Source organism: Macrobrachium nipponense, chromosome 19 (genome assembly GCF_015104395.2).
Source record: "Macrobrachium nipponense isolate FS-2020 chromosome 19, ASM1510439v2, whole genome shotgun sequence".
NCBI classification, from domain to species: domain Eukaryota; kingdom Metazoa; phylum Arthropoda; class Malacostraca; order Decapoda; family Palaemonidae; genus Macrobrachium; species Macrobrachium nipponense.
The window spans coordinates 74,325,955-74,345,548 of NC_061088.1; the positions used below are offsets into that span (position 1 = coordinate 74,325,955).

Below are 19,594 nucleotides of genomic sequence, written 5' to 3' on the forward strand. Positions count from 1 at the left end.
CTCGACTGAGGAAAACATTACCTTCTCCGCCAATCTTTGAGATGACTGTATAAGCCCTGAGATGTTCCCCTGGGCAGAGGCAGAAACATCCAGAGAGGGAGACTCTCCAGTGTCATGGAACGAATGCCTTCTCTTGGTCAGGCAAGAGGTGGGAAAGAGATGACGGCCTTTCCTTGTTCCCTCTTATCGCCAAGCCAGCTTTCAACTTTCCTCATGGCTTTCTTGGTTGAAGTTGAAAGAACCATCCAAGGGAGTTTAGATGACTCAAGAAATACTGCCCATTTGAAAAGTAGAGGCAGGTGAAGCAGCAGCAGCTGGCTTGGAAAAGGTGGGGTAGCTTTTGAGAAGAAACTGCCAAAGCACCCCATATGATATTGAGGGTTTGGGATCCTCTGCAACCTGCTGCTCCTCTTCAGCAGATGACACTGGAGAGAGGTGAGTATCAACTGCACCAGCAGGAGTTGAATGATGAGAAGCAGCAGGTGGAACTGGCGCTGTATGATGCTCAAGCACAGTTGAGAACACTTACGCCAATGGGCACTCAGGCACAAATGCGAGCTCTGGTGCCAATGGATGCTCAGGAGCCTCTGTACACTCGATAACAGTTGAGCGGATGACTGTCACTGGACACTTGGGTGCAAGTAGGCACTGGAAGCCAAGACACAAACAGGAGACAGCATGCGCCCTAGCATTACTAGGCGTTTGGAAACCAAAACACAAACTGGAGCTGGGTGCTCAGAAGCACCTGCACTATTCACAGATAGAAGATCCAGAGCTACTTGATGCTCTTGCACACTAGGTCATCTAAGGGAGCGAGATCTAGCCAAAACATGCTCTGACACTACTTGATGCTCTGAAGACAACACTGGTGCCAGTGACCTGGATTTATCACTGAAGCGCCATAGACTGGGACATAACAGAGATAATAGGAACTTCAGATGAAAATTTGGAAGATTCCAGAATAACTTAAAGAGCTTTCATACCTAGCTGTCGCTTTATGCTTCCTATCCTTTTCCAGTTTGGAAAGGTAGGAAGACAAAACTCTCCATTGTCTATCATCCCAGTCTGCACATGTCATATCTGGAGAGCAAACTTGACCTCTACATTTGGCACACACCTTATCAAAGTCGTACCTATCAGACATCAACTGTGTCTTGCAGCCTTTGCTGTAATAATGGATACTAGTTTCTCCTGAGTCAGACATCATCAGATGTAATTGTGGAAACTGTTTCCTAACCTAAAAAACTGGTCAAAAAGTCTGTAGTTAACCGTTAGGAGCCAGGATAAAATATGACCAATTTTCTAAGACAATTTGTATTTTTCATAGATACAAACCTGAGGTCTTAACAATATGATAATTTTCTAGCGCCTAGCTGGATCCAGTTAAATTGCAGATGAAAAGCAAGGAATCTTGTGAGATCTGGCAACGTGTGCGTATTCAGGTGAAAAGTGGTCAAGGACCACGCATCCACACTACAGTGTTCAGTCTTTCCCAACCCAGGATGTCTTTAGGAGGAAAGAAGGGCAGCTAGAGGTGGGCAGTACAATGTTAAGACCTCAGGTTTGTAGCTATGAAGTCTTAGAAAATTTGTCATTTGTTCATACGCGAACAAACCTTCGGTCTTAACAATAGCATAGACTTATACTTGGAGGGAGGTACAGACATCCTAAACCGGCTGGGGGCCTACCCACCAGTCCAGCTCCAGAAGAAATATCTACCAGAGAGGGACTGATGCCCATGAGAAGCTAGATACATTGATATCCAACGACTCCGTCACTGAGCAACGTACAATGATATATGGGATGAATCATTGTGTAGGGAACTGAAGAGAAACTTTGACTCTCCAATAACAAACCAACGCACCAGGGTTCGTTACCACTCCCTACTCCCCCTTGCCAAGGAGTGGAGTATATGCTACTGAATAGAGGGTTGGTTATTTGCTTACCAAGGGAGCAAACTATCAGTATGACTACATTACTCACCTGTATCAGACCAGTCCAGTGAATGACGTGTCTATTCCTCAACCCGCCCGAAGGAAGAAGGAAAGGTACAAGAGAAAACCAGCCAACTCACTCATTCTCTCATCCATACAATCATCTTGGGTAAGATACAAATGTGCCCTGTTAAGGGCAATGATGAGTTACACAATCTGTTGGGCAGCCACCACAGGACTTAGGGAAAATGTGTCCATAGATCTGTGGGCAACATCCTCAGATAGAAGTAGGTGAATGTGGACTGGCGTAACCAAATTCTTCTTGAAAGCCAGGGAGGGTCCAATACCCCTAATGTCATGTGCTTTAGCCTGCACAGGCATGGTGGCGGAATCATCAAGAGTTGAGCATGCCTGTCTGATGGATTCCCGTATCCAAAAAGAGACTGTATACTTGGATACCTCCTTTGTACGTCCTGTACTAACAAAAAGCCTACGACAGCCTGGCCTAAGGTGCTGTGTCCTTTTAAGGTAGCAACGCAGAGCCCTGACAGGACGTAACAAAAGCTCTTTGAGAATCACTGCCCACAAAGTCATTCAGTGATGGAATGGAAAAGGAGGTGAACCTATCATCGTGCAACGAGGGATTCTGAGTCTTAGTCATGAATTCCGGGACAAATTCGAAGGACACTGACCCCCAACCCCTGGTGTGCTTCACATCATAGCTCAGACCGTGCAGCTTCCCCCTTCTCTTCGAAGACGCCAAGGCCAGGATGAAAACCATTTTGAGTGTCAAGTCCCTGTCAGACGAATGACGCAAAAGCTCATATGGAGCTTTAGTGAAACTTCTCAGGACCAAGGAAACATCCCACATCGGGGGCTTGAGCTCTCTAGAACAACTCGATTGCTCAAACCCTTTAACTAGCAACTAAAGTTCCCAGGATGAGGAAATGTCGATACCTCTAAGACGCAACACTGCCGCCCTGTAGCCTCTAATAGCAGAAACAGACAAACCTTTCTCATCTCTGAGGAAGGCCAAAAAGTTTGCTATGTGCTGAATAGAGATTCTGAGTGGAGAAAAACCCCATTTACGACACCAGTCACAGTAAATTGCCCATTTGCCTTGGTAAACTGCACAGGTCAACCTTCTGAGACTGCTGGACATATGCCCTGCTGTCCTCTGAGAAAAGCCTCTCACTCGGAGGAGATACTTGATAGCCTCCAACCGTGAAGAGAGAGGGATTCTACTGACAGGTAGAACCTTTCTACATCCAGCTGACACAGGAGATGCCGCCAGGGGAGAATTTCTCTTGGTACCTCCGACAACAACGATAGCAGATCCGGAAACCATTCCGCCTGTGGCCACAGAGGGGCTACCAAAGTCATCCTGAGACTGAACTCATCAACCTGTTCAGGACTTGACGGACCAAACAAAACGGAGGGAAGGCATACACTTCCAGGTTCCAGGTTGTCCCAGGGATGTCATAACCCATCCTACACTAATGCCAGAGGATCTGGAACCACCAAACAGAATATCTCCAGTTTCCTGTTGAACCGGGTCGCAAAAAGGTCCAGCATGGGTCTCCCCCAAACATGGAAGAGCTGCTAACAGATGAAGGGACAATTCTGTGCTTAGGATCTAATCCCGATGACTGAGCTTGCATGCGACCACATTCCGTTTGCATGGGATATACCTGGCTGAGAGCTCTACCGAATTGCTGACCACCCACTGGTGAACCTCGACTATCGGTGGAGTTGACATGAAACCAGGCCCCCCTGCTTGTTCACATAAGCAACCACCAAGGTGTTGTCCGACATGAGAACAACAGAATGACCCTCTACCTTCTCCAGAAATTCCTTCAGACCCAGAAAGGCTGCCTTTAACTCTAAGATGTTGATAAACTGCTGCTTGTCCTCCAAACTCCAAACACCTGAGGCAATGAGGCCACCTAAATGAGCCCCCACAACCTGCCAAGGAGGCACCTGAAAACAGAAGGAAGGTCTTCTCTCACTTCTAGAGACAGAGGAACCCTTATTAGGGGCAAGTCCCCCGCCGGAGACCAGAATTCTCTCAGACTCCATTGCAGAGACCGAAGATGAAGTCACTCATGAGGGACCAGCTTCTCCAGAGAAGATGAAATTCCCAGAAGAACGTCACTGATGAGCTGACTGATGTGGTTGTGACAGGAAGTTGCACGCCATTACTCACAACTTCTCCAACCTCTGATCCGACGGAAAAACCCTTGAAATGGCCGAATCAATGACCATGCCCATATAAAGGATCCTTTGACTGGGTATGAGGTGGTTTGACTTCTCTTGGTTTGCCCTGATGCCCAGTTCCAGACAAAACTGAAGCACACGATCTCTTTCCTGCAGAAGCTTCTCCCTGGAACCTGCTAAGACCAACCAATCGTTGAGGTACCTCAGCAAACGGATCCCCTGAGCATGGGCTCAACCTGAGATGAGAGAGATGACCCTTGTGAACACCTAAGGGGCTGTGGTCAGCCCGAAGCACAGGACTTTGAACTTGAAGACCTTGTCTCCGAGAGAGAAGCGCAGGAACTTCCTGGACCATAGATGAATAGGGATCTGGAAATATGCGTCCTTCAAATCTATCAACAGCATGAAGTCGCTTTCCCTCAAAGCTGCCAACACTGATTGCGGAGTCTCCATCTTGAATCTCGTTTTCCTGATGAAATGATTCAAGGTAGATAAGTCGATTACAGGCCTCCAACCTCTCGACGCCTTGGGCACCAAGAAGATGTGACTGTAAAACCCCGGAGAAGGACGCACCACTTCCTCTATCTCATCCTTTTCCAGCAACTTCTGCATTTCCTCCCGGAGAGCCAAGAACTTCAGTGAATCTGGGGGATACATCCTCCTGGGCAGAGTCTTGTCCGAAGGACAACTACTACCCACTTCTCCACCCCATAACTCTGCCACTTGGCCCATTGGCCCGCCAAGCAACCCCCCCACCCCCGCACTCCAGGCAGGGTAAACTTTGAGGTTGGCAAGAAAAAACACTTTTACACATGCAACTTACCCGGCAGATATATACTTAGCTTATGTCTCTGACGTCCGACAGAATTCAAAACTCGCGGCACACGCTACAGGTAGGTCAGGTGATCACCCCCTACCGCCGCTGGGTGGCGGTAATAGGAATCATTCCCGTTTTCTGACAGAATTTTTCTGTCGCCGGTGCTGACAACAACTTTGTTGGTAGCTCCTGCTTAGAATTTCTTGCTTGCTTCGCCGAGGATTATTTGGGAAGTATTTGATCTTTGGTTGTTGGCATACGCTTTGTGTTGGATTTAGTTAGTAATTATGTCCGATTTAACACCTGGAACTCTGTTTAGAGTATGTGTAAATGAGGGATGCAAGGTGAGGTTGCCTAAGGCTACTTTGGACCCTCACACTGTTTGTGTAAAATGTAGGGGGAGGGATTGTTCGGTTAAGGTATACGTGTGATGTATGTGAGAACTTAACTGAATTACAATGGAAAGAACTAACTTCGTATGTTAGAAAGTTAGAAAAGGATAGGATTAGAAAAGCTTCAGCTAGAAGTTCAAGTAGATCCTGTTCTGCGGAACAGGATAGTATTTCTAACCCTGCAGTAGCTTCGCCATCTTCCTTTTTGGTTTCAGCTCCTTCCCCCCGCAGCGAACCCGCAGATGTGTCTGCCGAGAGAGCCGCTGTGGAAGCTTCAATCCGCAATTTGCAACAGCAATTGCGAGATATAAACCAAGGTAAGGGTGAAGTGTCTAGTGATAAGTGCAGTGTCCCCAGTGCAGTGGAGGGGGCGTCTGACCGACTCCGCATCGCTCCTAGGCCTAGACCTCTTTCAGACTCCCATGCCCAGGGGAGGAGGAATGTCGAAAGCCGCAAGGGGGATGTAGAGTATCCCCAACGGTCAGGCGTCCCTTCAGCAGGTCCTGTAGACTCGTCCCAGGCTGCTATAGAGAGCTATAGGAAAAGCCTCTTAAGAAGTGTTTTTCCGACTCCGATTCGTCCTCTCCTAAACAAGGATTGGAGCTCTTCTTCCAAATCGCGCCCTCTCAAGAGAGCCTGGAAACCTCCAGGAGTAGGCGCTCTTGACTCCAGCCCGGAGCCTTTTCCGGAGTATTCTCCTGCGCCTAAGAAGGCTATGAAGGATCCGGAATCCTCTCCAGAAGGGATTCGGTCATCTACTAAGAGATTCCTGTTGGACCTCCAAGAGAATCTCTCTTCTTTAGTAGGCTCGCTTTCGACTAGTAGGCGCAAGGAGCCTTCTCGCAGGAAGGACGCCTCTCTTCCAGTTAAGAGGTCGGTTAGGAAGGAGGAGTATGATAGACGATCTTCTCCAGTAAGAGCCTATTCGCCTCCTAGAGTAGACGACTCCTTTGAAACTTCATCGAGACAGGGAAGATGGTATTCTCCTCGTAGAAGCTCGGAAGCTAGGAGTCATAGCGCAAAGCGGCAGGAAGTAGGCGCTAGATCCTCTCCTTGTAGGAGTAAGGAAAGAGTCTCCTTGCGAGAAGACGATCGGTTCGTATCTGTCGAACGATCTCCGAGGAGTAGGATCTCCTCTGCAAGTGGTAGGAAAGAACGAGAGCGCTCTACTAAGAGAGATAGAAGCGAGAAAGGCTCTCCTTCTAAGGATGATTTTTCTAGAAGGCGCCAACGTTCGATAGGACGCCTGGATGATCGAGTCTCGTTAAGTTACTCGAGACCTTATGATAGGCTTTCTTCAGGGGAGTCAAGCGCCTCTCCTAGTAGGTTCCAAGATTCTACGAAGAACCTAAACAGGGGTTCGCGCCCGACTCCTGGAAGAGTATCTAGAGCGGACGCTTACCGTTCTCCTAGCAGGCATCGAGAGCCTGAAAGGAGCCTAATCGAGGATCGGCGCCCTACTCCTGTAAGACGATCAAGAGTAGGCGCAAGCGCTTCGCCTCAAAGGCAGCAAGAGCCTAAAAAGAGCCTTTCCAGGGACTTGCGCCCTAATCCTGGTAGATCAGGAGTAGGCTCTGACGCCTCTCCTCGTAAGATTCAGGAGCCTGAAAGGAGCCTTTTGTCAGGCGCGCTCCCTACTCCTAAGAGTCACAGAAGAGTAGGCGCAAGCGCCTCTCCTCACAGGAGTGTTTCTCCGGATAGGCGCCAAGAGCCTAATAACTCAGGCTCTAGATCCTCCCCTAGTAGGTATCAAGAACCTAGGGAGAGAAGTAAAGCGGAGTTTTGTTCTTTACCGAGGAAACATATCTCGGGTATTGAACTGGCGGCTCCTTCGGACGAGCTCTTGAAGGATAAGAGTCGCATACCTGCCAGGACTTCTTCACCGAAGAAGTCTCCCTCTCCGAATGTAACTTTGGAGGAAGTCTCGGAGGAGGAAGAGACGAAATAAGTAGGAGTCTCTGATTATAAGAGACTTTCTGCATTACTTCTTCAGGAGTTTGGGGACTCGCTGTGTTCAGCTGATCCTCCTTCTCCGGGATCTCTGCTATCAAGTACTAAGTTGGCAAAATCCCCCTCTTTTGTCAAGATGCGGCCAACTCTATCTATGAGGAAGGCCATCAAGAATCTGGAGAACTGGCTCCTGGTTAAGAAGGAGGCAGGTAAGACGGTGTTTTTGTGTCCTCCGTCTAGATTGACAGGTAAGCCGGGTGTCTGGTACGACACGAAGGAACCCATGGGGTTAGGCCTTCCGGCTTCCGCAAACGCGGATTTTTCTGCTCTAGTAGAATCTTCTAGAAGACGCTCTCTACTGTCGGCTAAAGCGTCTTGGGGAATGTGCGAGATGGACCATTTACTCAAGGGTCTATTTCGCACACTTGAAGTCTTCAACTTCATGGATTGGGCCTTAGGAGCTCTAGCAAAAAGAGCGCAAGATCCGGAGTTCGTGACTATGGAGGTGTTATCAAGTGTCCTTTCATGCTTGGACAAGGCAGTCATGGATGGATCCACAGAAGTAGCATCTCTCTTTGGAGCAGGAGTGCTCAAAAAGAGATCAGTTTATAGCTCGTTTCTCTCCAAGTCTGTTTCGCCATTACAGAGATCCTCTTTGCTTTTTTCTCCACTCTCGGAATACCTTTTTCCTCAGGAGACAGTGAAGGACATTTCCAGATCACTGTAGGAGAAAGCTACGCAGGATCTTCTTGCTCAGTCCGCCAAGAGGCTTAAACCGGCTGTGCCGATGGCTAAGAGAGAGGGAACAGCGAATAAGGTGTCTTTCCAACAGCCCTTTCGAGGAAGAACAACCTCAAGACCCGCAACTAAGAGTAGAAGGCCGTTCAAGAGAGGAAGATCTTCTCGAAGGCCATTCTCGAAGCCGCAGTGAGACAGGAGTCCTCCAGACTCCAGTAGGAGCCAGACTTTTGAGGTTCGCGAAAGTCTGGGCTCAGAGAGGGGCGGACAACTGGTCCCTCTCGATCCTCGAGAGAGGATACCTGATCCCCTTCAGGGAAAAACCGCCCTTAACATCCACTCCAAGGGAGTTAGCGGCAAGATACAGAGATCCTTTAAAAAACCAAGCACTATTACATCTGGTGCAACAGATGCTAGAAAAGAAGGCGATAGAAAAGGTATTAGACATTCATTCACCAGGATTTTACAATCGCCTCTTTCTGGTACCAAAAGCCTCTGGGGAGTGGAGACCAGTGCTGGACGTAAGCGCTCTGAATCACTTTGTGATCAAAACAACGTTCACGATGGAGACGACGTCGTCAGTTCTTTCAGCACTAAGAAAAGGAGATTGGATGGTGTCATTGGATCTCCAAGATGCCTACTTTCATGTACCCATCCATCCCTCGTCCAGAAGGTATCTAAGATTTATGATACAGGGCCAAGTATATCAGTTTCGCGCCCTTTGTTTCGGTCTTTCCACAGCTCCCCAAGTTTTCACGGGATTGATGAAAAATGTAGCACATTGGCTGCATTTAAAAGGAATAAGGATATCGCTGTATCTCGACGATTGGTTGATTCGCTCGCAATCCAGGGATCAGTGTCTGGAGGACCTAAGATCAACGTTGGACTTGACTCAGTCTCTGGGACTGTTTAGTGAACCTCGGGAAATCCCAGATGGATCCCCAGCAAAGCATTGTCTATCTGGGGATTCTGATGGATTCTCGGGGTTTTCAAGTGTTTCCGTCCATAGAAAGACAGGAACGGTGCATTCTAAAAGTGAAGACCTTCCTAGAGAAAGAACAATGTTCCGCGAGGGAATGGATGAGTCTTCTGGGGACCCTCTCCTCATTGGAACAGTTCGTTTCTCTAGGGAGGCTTCACATAAGACCTCTTCAATTCTTCTTGAAGGAGAATTGGGACCAGAAGAATCAAGATCTGTGGGAATCTTTTCCTCTGTCCAGAGAGATAAAGAAAAACCTCAGCTGGTGGTTAGAACCAGGCAGACTGAACGAGGGACTATCGCTGCAGTTACCGAACCCCTCCCTAGTGTTGTTTACAGACGCATCGGAGACGGGATGGGGGGCGACGTTGGGCCCGAGAGAAGTGTCAGGCACCTGGAGTGGGGAACAGGTGTCCTGGCACATCAACGAGAAAGAGTTAGTGGCAGTACATCTGGCTCTCAGGCAGTGGGAAGCCCAAGTCGCACTCAGTGTTGCAGGTAAATTCCGACAACACGACAGCTCTAGCCTACATAAGAAAACAGGGGGGGACTCACTCCCTCTCACTGTACAAGAAGGCGAAAGAGCTTCTTCTATGGTCAAAGGAGCGGAACATCACACTCTTGACGAGGTTTATACAAGGCGAGAAAAAACGTCAGAGCAGACTTGTTGAGCAGGAGAGATCAAGTCATTTCCACGGAGTGGACTCTACACTCAGAGGTCTGCAATCAAATTTGGAACCTATGGGGAAGGTCAAACATAGACCTGTTTGCAACTCATTGGAATGCCAGGCTGGAACTACTGCTCTCCGATTTCAGATCCAAGAGCAGTGGCGATAGACGGCCTCCTCCTAAATTGGTTGAAGGAATAGACGGCTACGCTTTTCCTCCTTCAAGATCATACGAAACGTAATAAGGAAGTTTGTCCTGACGAAAGGAGTAAAATTGACCCTAATCGCCCCATTTTGGCCAGCTCAAGAGTGGTTCACAGAGGTACTGGAATGGATGATAGATTTTCCAAGGTACCTTCCTTTACGGAACGATCTTCTCAGACAGCCCCACTTCGACAGATACCACAAAAACCTCCCCGCGCTCGGTCTGACTGCCTTCAGACTGTCGAAGGACTCGTCAGAGCGAAGGGGTTTTCACGCGCTGCTGCAAAGGCAATTGCAAGGGCCAGGAGACCGTCAACTATACGCGTGTACCAGTCGAAGTGGGAAGTGTTCCGAAGGTGGGCCAGGAATCAGAATGTATCCTCTTCCAGTACCTCTGTGACGGAAATAGCAGATTTCCTCTTATATTTGAGACTAAAATGTAACCTTGCAGTCTCGACTATAAAAGGTTATAAAAGTATGCTTTCCTTGGTGTTTAGACATACAGGGCTAAACATCACGGATGACAAAGATTTACACGATTTGATTAAATCATTTGAGACTTCGAAGTCCAAGACAGCCAGACCACCCAGCTGGAACCTGGATGTGGTACTGAGGTTTCTCATGTCAGAGAAATTTGAACCTCCCAATAACTCAACGTTCAGAGACTTGACTAGAAAATCGATTTTTCTCTTTGCATTAGCATCAGCTAAAAGGATTAGTGAACTCCAGGCTTTAGAAGGCACAGTGGGCTTCAGGAAGGATTCTGCAGTGTGTTCATTTAACCCCCTATTTTTAGCAAAAAATGAGAATCCTTCTAAGCCTTGGCCAAGGACGTTTGAAGTTAAAGGATTGACTTCCCTGGTAGAGAGAGAAATAGAGAGAACCTTGTGTCCGGTAAGGATCCTCAAGTTCTATCTAGAGAGGAAAAAACAAATGGGAGGAAACTCAGAGAGCCTTTGGTGCTCGGTAAGAGATCCGAGAAGAACGATGTCAAAGAATGCACAGGCATTCTTTATCAGAGAAACTATTAAAGAAGCACATATTGCCTGTGAAGAGGAATACCTCGGGCAGCTGAGAGTGAAAGCGCATGAGGTCAGAGCCGTAGCAACCTCATTAGCTTTCCACAAGAATATGTCGTTAAACGACTTAATTGGATCCACATATTGGAGATGCAATTCTGTGTTTGCGTCTAACTATTTGAGAGATGTACGTGTGACTTATGATAAGTGCTTCTCTCTCGGACCTTACGTGTCTGCGGATTCGGTGCTGGGACAGGGGGCTGAAACCAATCTAGCTTAGTTTAGATAGATTAGGAATTTTAATCTTGTGGTGTTGTTTTTATGGTCGATTGAAAGTGGTCAGGAAAAAGTACCATTTTCAATTCGTAGTGTATAACAAAGTAGTGTGGTCAGGTGGTCGAGATTGGTTGTTTTCATGCTCCTTGTAATGTTTTGGACCTAGGCTCTGTCTTGTAAGAGGGTTAGTCCCCGTTGATACGACAAAGGTGAAGGCTCTACCATGTAAGTGGGATAGGCCCCATTGGTATGATCCAAATAAGGCTCTGTCGAGTAAGCGGGCTCGCCCCCATTGACATGATCCAGAAGGGTTCTCAGTGATAGGTCTCATCCTCACTGGAACTCTTGACGCAAGCAGACTCATAGACAGTACTCATGAAGTCTTCTGCCCAATAAGGTAGGAATCAAGGTATTTAAGTTTATTTATAGTACCTACAACAAAAGTTGTTTTCCCTGTTTTTTGAATTGCTATTCATATTGAGTAACTATCTCTTACCCTCCTCCAAGGGTGCCAATCAGCTAAGTATATATCTGCCGGGTAAGTTGCATGTGTAAAAATGAAATTGTTAAGATACAATAAAGTTTTACACATACTTACCTGGCAGATATATACGTTTAATGGCCCACCCATCCTCCCCTCAGGAGATAGGGGGAAGAAAAATTCTGTCAGAAAACGGGAATGATTCCTATTACCGCCACCCAGCGGCGGTAGGGGGTGATCACCTGACCTACCTGTAGCGTGTGCCGCGAGTTTTGAATTCTGTCGGACGTCAGAGACATAAGCTAAGTATATATCTGCCAGGTAAGTATGTGTAAAACTTTATTGTATCTTAACAATTTCATATCAATGGAAAGAGGAAGATATACAAGTGCACATGGTGTAAGAAAAAAATAAAATTTCCCTACCCTTCACAACAACTTGAAAATGGCTATTTACAACCCCTTGTGGGGCCTCTTTTACAACACAATCGTAAATTTTACAAAGTTACAGTGTTTCTCCCGTATTCGCGCGGGGAATGTGTACCAGACGCCCCATGAATAGCTAGAATCCGTGAATAGTTGAAACCCCTACAAAAATGCTTAAAACTGCCAATTTTGTTAGTTAAAACTCAAAAAAAAAACACAAAAAAATTTTCATACCAGGTTTTTTTAAATAGTTCTATCACACAGTGCATTTTATGATGAAATTGATTAAAAAAAACTGAATTTGTGGATATTTCTTATAGGAAAATACTGTGAATACGTGAATTTCCCGTAATTAATGTCAACAACCGGTAAAGACAACGACATCCAAATTTAAAGGACTGCAGCTTACAACCTTTGTCAGAAATAAATTGAGCTCTCTGCTATGTTGTATCCTTTCTACCCCAGTTGTGGGTGGGGCTACCTATCTACATTTGATCATGGGTGGGCAACCTTTTGTCCCCTTCGCAATCACTATGTCAAGATAGTTGACAGTTAGGGTACAGGGGTCCGTTGTTCCGAAGGACGTAGAAAAGACTTGGAATCAACATGTAATCTTTTTAAAATTAAATAATATAGTATAGAAATGCAAAATGTTTTAATTATAGCAAGGAAAATATGAAAAAATTAATAAAGTAACATCACATTCATCTATAAATCTACAATATACAAAACAAAAATAAACATACATGTTACATATGCATTAAAAATCTCTTATTTTAGAGAGAGAGAGAGAGAGAGAGAGAGAGAGAGAGAGAGAGAGAGAGCTCCTAATCACAACACTCCCCCGTGTCACATTAAATTGACATACCTGACAGCTATAGTTTCGAGCTTCTCTTTAAGTTAAAAGATGAAAGAAAGATGTTTTCACAATGAACTTTGTAATTACACATGCGCACACAGAGAGAGAGAGAGAGAGAGAGAGAGAGAGAGAGAGAGAGAGAGAGAGAGAGAGAGAGAGAGAGAGAGAGAGAGAGAGAGAGAGAGAGAGAGAATTATTAATTTTATTATTTAATGTTATTTAATTTACACATAAAAGCTTGAAAACCTATAAATTACATAAAAAATTTAACAAAAAACACTTTTTCAGGGCTTCTCGAGGACTTGAAAATGTTTTAACGTTCGCATGTCTGTGCAAAACTCGTGTATGATAATTAGTTAGGTTACAGTGAAAAGTTCGTGCTATTGTGAATTCGCTTAACACAAATTGCAGAAGATTGAGGCATAACTGTATACAAGCAGTCCCCAGGTTACATCATGTTTGGGTTAAGACGTTCCGGACTTAGGGCGCTTGCCTCATGACACTGTTAACCTGCTTTACAGGGCTATAACCTGGACTTTCAGCGCAGTTGCTATTTATTCCCTTTGTAATTATGACGATTCAGGTTAAGGCAATTTTCGGCTTACAACATCCTGCCTGGAATGGAACCCCTGCTGTAACCTGGGGACTGCCTGTACAAAACAAATAAACATACATGTTACATATGCACAAAAAATCTCTTTCTTATGTCAGTGAGAGAGAGAGAGAGAGGGGGAAAAAAACAATTTACATCGACAGCTGTTTTGTGATATTGATTGATTTTATTGTATTTTAAGTATGCTAGTGTCATACAGTATCTATGTATAAAAATAAAAATAATACATTTTTCATACCAGGTTTAGACTTTAGACATAAAAGCCTGAAAATTTACAAATTTTATTAAAAATTACACATAACCACTAATGTATGGTTTCTTGAGGATTTTGCAATTGTTACATGTCAGAAATAAATCATGTATGCCAGTTAGTTAGGTTCCAAAAAAAGTTTGTGTCTGTGAATTTGCGCAACCCAAAGCGCCTAAACCCAAGAGGTATTACTATACAGGGGAGATGAATTTTGGAAAATTACCAAGATAACGGAAATTTTACCATCTGATGTCTATGTTTTTACATTAACCCCTGAGACATAAGATGTAAATTTTCTCAATATTTCAGTAGATTTCTCAAATGATCTCACCTCTGTTGTAATATTTGCAACCATTTTATAATTTTATGTAAAAAAAAAAAAACTAATATAAGCAAACATTTTATAATTTTTGTAATATCCTATGCATCCACTTCTATAATTTTTTGTGAAAAAAAAATATGTTGTGATAGGTATATGCAACTATTTCTATAATTTTTTTTGTAAGAAAAATATGCTATAATATATGCAACCATTTCTAAATTTTTCGGTAAAAAATATGCTGTAATATAGTATTAGGTATGCAACCACTTCTATAATTTTTTGTACCAAAAATGATAGCCTATTAAATATTTTCCTAAAGCTTTCTCCATAACACTTAGATCCAAGGTCTTAATAGACGTATATCCTTAGTACTGCCAAATATATAATATGCCCACTCCCATAATCTCTGTAACAAACACTTTAAGCTTTAATAAATTAGGTAGCAAAATCATGTGTTTGCAATATTTTATGCCTAACAGCCTAGTTTTGTGTAAAGTACACTTTAGGTCTGTGGTATTTGGATTTGCACAGCAGAAGACTGTTACCTTAATGGTTGGATCCGCCCCTTTCAGGTAAGAAATACCTAACCTAGGCCTAGCCCAAGCCTACATTAGGACTAGGCTTAGGTAGGCCTATTAAATCTTAACTAGCAAACAAATTTGCCTATTCTAAGCAAGGATCCAAATAAGATAACCATAAAGCATTGCTCAAGTAAGAATTTGTTTACGGTCCGGGTTAGACTTAAGCCTAATCTAGGCCTACCTACGGTAGTTTTGTTGAGATTTACGGAGTAGGCCTAGGCTTCTACTTTACCGTAGGCATGACATACTACCTAACATCGTTTGTAAACTTATCAATGGATTATATTATTATTAAATTAGATGTGTGAAACATTCGTCTTAAAGGCTGTCTATTTCAACTAAAAATTCCCTTCCTCTCCAGTAGGCTTGTTTAGGCCTACCCTGCGGGACTCGTGCTTGCAGTACCCTCGTTTATATCTAAAGTAAGAATTATAAGCTAAATCGGGGCACAATACCCACCTCGTCCGCCCAATCGAGCCACAATTCTAGAGAGCAGGGTAAGAAAGGAGCGTAGGGATGCCCATTGGGGGCCACAAAGTAAGTTTGAGGTTGAGGCTTCGCGAAATCTTTGTTTGTGTCCTCTCTTCTTCTCTCGGCCGGAGTTTCAAAGCCACCGACATGGTTGTTGCCATATGACAAACTCTCCTCTTCATTTCCTTCGTTTTCCCATTAAAAACCGGAGAATTTCGCTTTCAGGACCTCTAATGGGAATAACTTTAAGCCACCTTCCAGGTAGGCATCGAGGATAACCCATTACTCAGGCGTAAACTTTAATAAATCTCATTTTGTTTGGTGTTGCTCTGTGAGTTTTGCCACATTTACCTTATTTATTTTTCTAGTTTGCTTTGTTGCTCGTGTCAGACTCCTATACTCTATTTCACTTCATGTCTTTGATGTAAATTTTCATATACGTCCTCTTCTAGCGATACGTATTTTTCGCAACGTTTTAATCACATCGAAACGCTGTTCAAATGTTGCCATTTGTCATGGCATCTTCTGAAGTTTCAAAAAATCTTGAATGAAGTTTGTGAGATTTTAATCGGCTTTAAATCTCGACGGCGGGTTTACGAATGGTATTCGTTTTCAGAACACGTATTACATAAATATGTATCTCGAAAACTAACAATTTTAATATGAATAACTTCGCGTCATGAGATAAAGGTGTTTTTGTTTGTCGGCCTGTCTGTATGCGAGCGAGATGACTTGAATGCTGCCGAAGTCAAAGATACTGAATCCACTTCTAATCTTTTTAGTTTACCTCCATCCTCTCATCTGTCTAACCGTCTAATCTAATATTTTCTGGATCGCTTTTATTTTGCCGTCCAACCACTCCAACTCTACCGGGATGGCCGATATATATACCCCTAGAGTTAGGTTTGGCAGCCTAAACTTTATCAAATCAGTAACAGATATCCATTCCCCTTACGTCTTTATCTCATCTACAAATTATAGAATCTCTTTGATTTCCCCTATGGTATACTATGGTATAATTTTCAACTCTACCCTACCATCTGACGCTCAGATATAATTTATCTTCTAGACAGTTTTGTTGTTTAACCATGGTTTATGTCAGTGGATGACGTTAGACCTACGTATAATTTCACTTTTGTATGCAATATTAGCCTATTTGGTATCCAGCACTCAATTCATCTTGCCCATTATATGATTTGCTTTTTTATAAGTCTCACTAAATTATAACCCAATAGAGCTTGTGGTTGATGTTTTACTGGATATTGCCGTTCCTATATATAATTTTCACCTTTCCTCCAGTGAGAAGTATTCTGCTTTTTCCTCCAGTGAGAATTATTCTGAAAATGAACCTTGGCCTAATTGTCTTGTCTTGTTGACAAAATTCATCCAAAAACATTTTGCTGGTTACGTGCTTAAACATACGCGGCATTCATCACTTTTGAGAATCTCTCTCTCTCTCTCTCTCTCTCTCTCTCTCTCTCTCTCCTCCTCTCTCTCTCTCTTCTCCTCTCTCTCTCTCTCTCGTCTCTCTCTCTCTCTCTCTCTCTCTCTCTCTCGTCACTTTATTTAACTGTTTGAGTCTAAACTTTTCTTCTATTGTCGTCCAGCGTAAAATTTTCACGATTTCACGTGTATAGTTACTTCGAGAAAAACAACTCTGATAACTGAGATATTCTTCTTTATCTCATTCTTAAAACGAAAGAGAAATATTATTTAACCGTGCTATTCTTTATTACATTATTTAAAAATAGAAAAACATCATTCACAGTCGATGTAAATAATTAACAAATAAATAAATAAAACTGAATTCATCACAGCAAAGGTTTACCATATTCATAACAAACCAGCCACGGTGGTAGGCACACTCGAGCGAAGTCGCATTTAAGTTTTCAATTTTCCTGTTTGATTTTGTTAGACTTTGTTCCTTTTCTTTCAGGATTACCAAATAGAGAGAGAGAGAGAGAGAGAGAGAGAGAGAGAGAGAGAGAGAGAGAGAGAGAGAGAGAGAGAGAGAGTGAGAGAGAGTGAGTTATTAAAAGTAAACAAGATATTTTTAGGTCTCATAAGTTCGTAACACCGATTACCACCCGCAGCTGTCACTCATTTCACGGCTATCCGCCCCCCACCCCACCCCTTCTTCTTCTTCATTTGCTTAAAGCAGACCTTGAGCTCTCCTGCCCACGCATGGGAGGAGCAGGTGTTTCCTGAAAGTATCGTCCCCCAGAAATGTTACACATTAAGTCATAACGACTGTAATAAAACTCGGAAAGTACAATCCAATATTCTGACAAAAATGTTTTGGAGATCGTGTAATATATTTAAACTTCATTTACAAAACCTGTAATTAGAATTAATATAGATATGGATACCAGTAACCTTAATGATGAAGACTGATACAAAGAACCTCCTTGTGGCAGGCAACTTTCCTTTTGACCTGTCAACCGAAATGCCAGCCTTTTCCCTGCTTAATTTTCCAAAGTTTAGGGAGTTGGGTCTGTGCATATTTTCCGAACGTGCAACCCCATTTAGCCTCCACTATCATTTGCTGACAGTGAATACCAAGGTATGCTTTTCCAGACAATATAGGTTTGTTTGTTTCAGAGATGGGGGTCTGTGCTCACCTGTTAATAGGCTCGTGGACCTCATCTCAATTTTTGCAATGCCTATTTAAGATTTCTCCCTTTGACACCGAAAATTAGCTTTCATTTTAACTAACGTTTTCTAAACGTTGTCTTCCGCTCACACAACGTTTCTTTAGAACGGAAATCTCAAATTCTCTCTCCACGCATTACAATAGGCCTATGAAACCCTCAGCTTTCATTGTTCCTAAAGTGACGAAACAGATGTTCTGCACCAGATGTATGTTCTTGTTCATCGTAATTGTATTCTCAAGCCTTCAATGGAATGGAATATAGAATTTTTGGCCCAAGGCCAAGCGCTGGAACCTGTGAGGTCATTTAGCGCTGAAAGGGAAATTGATAGTCGAAAGGTTTTTGAAGGAGTAACAGGAGGAAATACCTCGCGGTTGCGCTATGAAACAATTGTTAGGAGAGGGTGGGGAGTAAGATGGAAGGAGGAGAATATGAGCAGAGGTACTACAGTAAAAGGATCGAAAGGGGTTGTGCCAAGTACGGGCCGAAGAGGCACTGCAAAGAACCGGGTACAGGGTTTTTAACCCTCTGGCTGTTCCTGCAGAACAGTTTCCCCTCTTGTGTTGTCTGACTACTCTCCCCTTTGGTACTATAATTAGCACTTGTCAGATTTCTGAGGGGTTATTTTCAACAATGCTCCATCAACAGGTTGTTGCTATAGATATGCTAAGCCGTTCGCCGATGCGTTGTCCCAAAGCAGTCCTTGGTTTGTTTGTATGGTGTTTTTACGTTGCATGGAACCAGTGGTTATTCAGCAATGGGACCAACGGCTTTACGTAACTTCCGAACCGCGTCGAGAGTGAACTTTTATCATCAGAAATACACAACTCCCAGTCCTTAATAGAATGCTCGAGAATCGAACTCGCGACCACCGAGGTGGCACGCCAAAACCATACTAACCATACCACTGAGGCCCTTAGTGCCTTTCTGGTGTAGGCTGAAAATCTTCGGATTGTTTTTTTTCTAGTGTAATTTTTTTTCTCATATAAGAATTCTCACTACCGGAATCAGTCACATCACTGAATCAGTTATAGTACTATTTACTGATTGCATCCATTACGCTTAGTGTTGGATAGATACATATGCTATGATTTTTTTAGTGGAAAAAGGTCATATTCTTCGGTCCCTTTTCCACCCTCCTTATAACATGTGGACGTAAGGTTCATACTTACTTGCAAGGTCTAAATTCTTCAGACCTTGGTTACTGGCTTCCTTGAACGCTAACGACGTGACTTGTGACTTAATCTCGAGGAGAACTCCCAAATGAGGTTTCTCTTACGCTCAGATTTTTTCGTATACGCAGTTGACCCTTCTCCAGTTCCATCTTACAGATTCTGGAACAACACACACCTCCCCTTCCCCCTATCCCCAGTGTCCAAAATCTTGAATGTGTCATTTTGTAGAGTAGGTGATACGAATCTAGGTAAAAAAAAAAAGTCACTGGGAAAAAAACGTCACAGGAAAAAATGAAAAAGAGTCAGTCTTTCCTAGAAAGTGACCCCCAAGGGTAGCCCAGTATGTATCCAGCCAATGCGGCGTGTTTAGTAAGAGCCCGTTGGTGATTGCCGTAAAAGCATAAACAAAAGACTGTAAATATCACAAAGAATAACGACACCAAGAAATATTGCGAATTTTTCTGTCTGTGACTTTTTTCCTAGCCAAAAGTTGACTTTGTTACCGACCAGCCGTGGTACACCACCCAGTAACATAGGCCTATGGTCTATATTCCCATTTTATTTTCTTACAT

The 19,594-nt window shown here is 43.8% G+C and overlaps 1 protein-coding gene and 1 long non-coding RNA gene across 4 annotated transcripts in view; one reads left to right on the forward strand and one right to left on the reverse strand.

Moving 5' to 3' along the window:
• Positions 1 to 19,166, reverse strand: part of LOC135218392 (zinc finger protein 665-like) — a 25,014-nt gene extending 5,848 nt beyond the window's left edge. The window contains exon 1 of one of the 3 annotated variants that reach the window (XM_064254704.1): positions 19,020 to 19,166. The gene's annotated coding sequence lies outside the window, so the exon portion shown is untranslated. Of the gene's footprint in view, positions 1 to 15,184; positions 15,503 to 15,547; positions 16,169 to 19,019 lie in introns of those variants that run through there. The other 2 variants (XM_064254698.1, XM_064254690.1) reach the window with 2 other exon arrangements.
• The window catches only part of LOC135218419 (uncharacterized), a 99,016-nt gene that overhangs the window by 25,523 nt on the left and 53,899 nt on the right, over positions 1 to 19,594 (forward strand). The window lies entirely within an intron of this gene.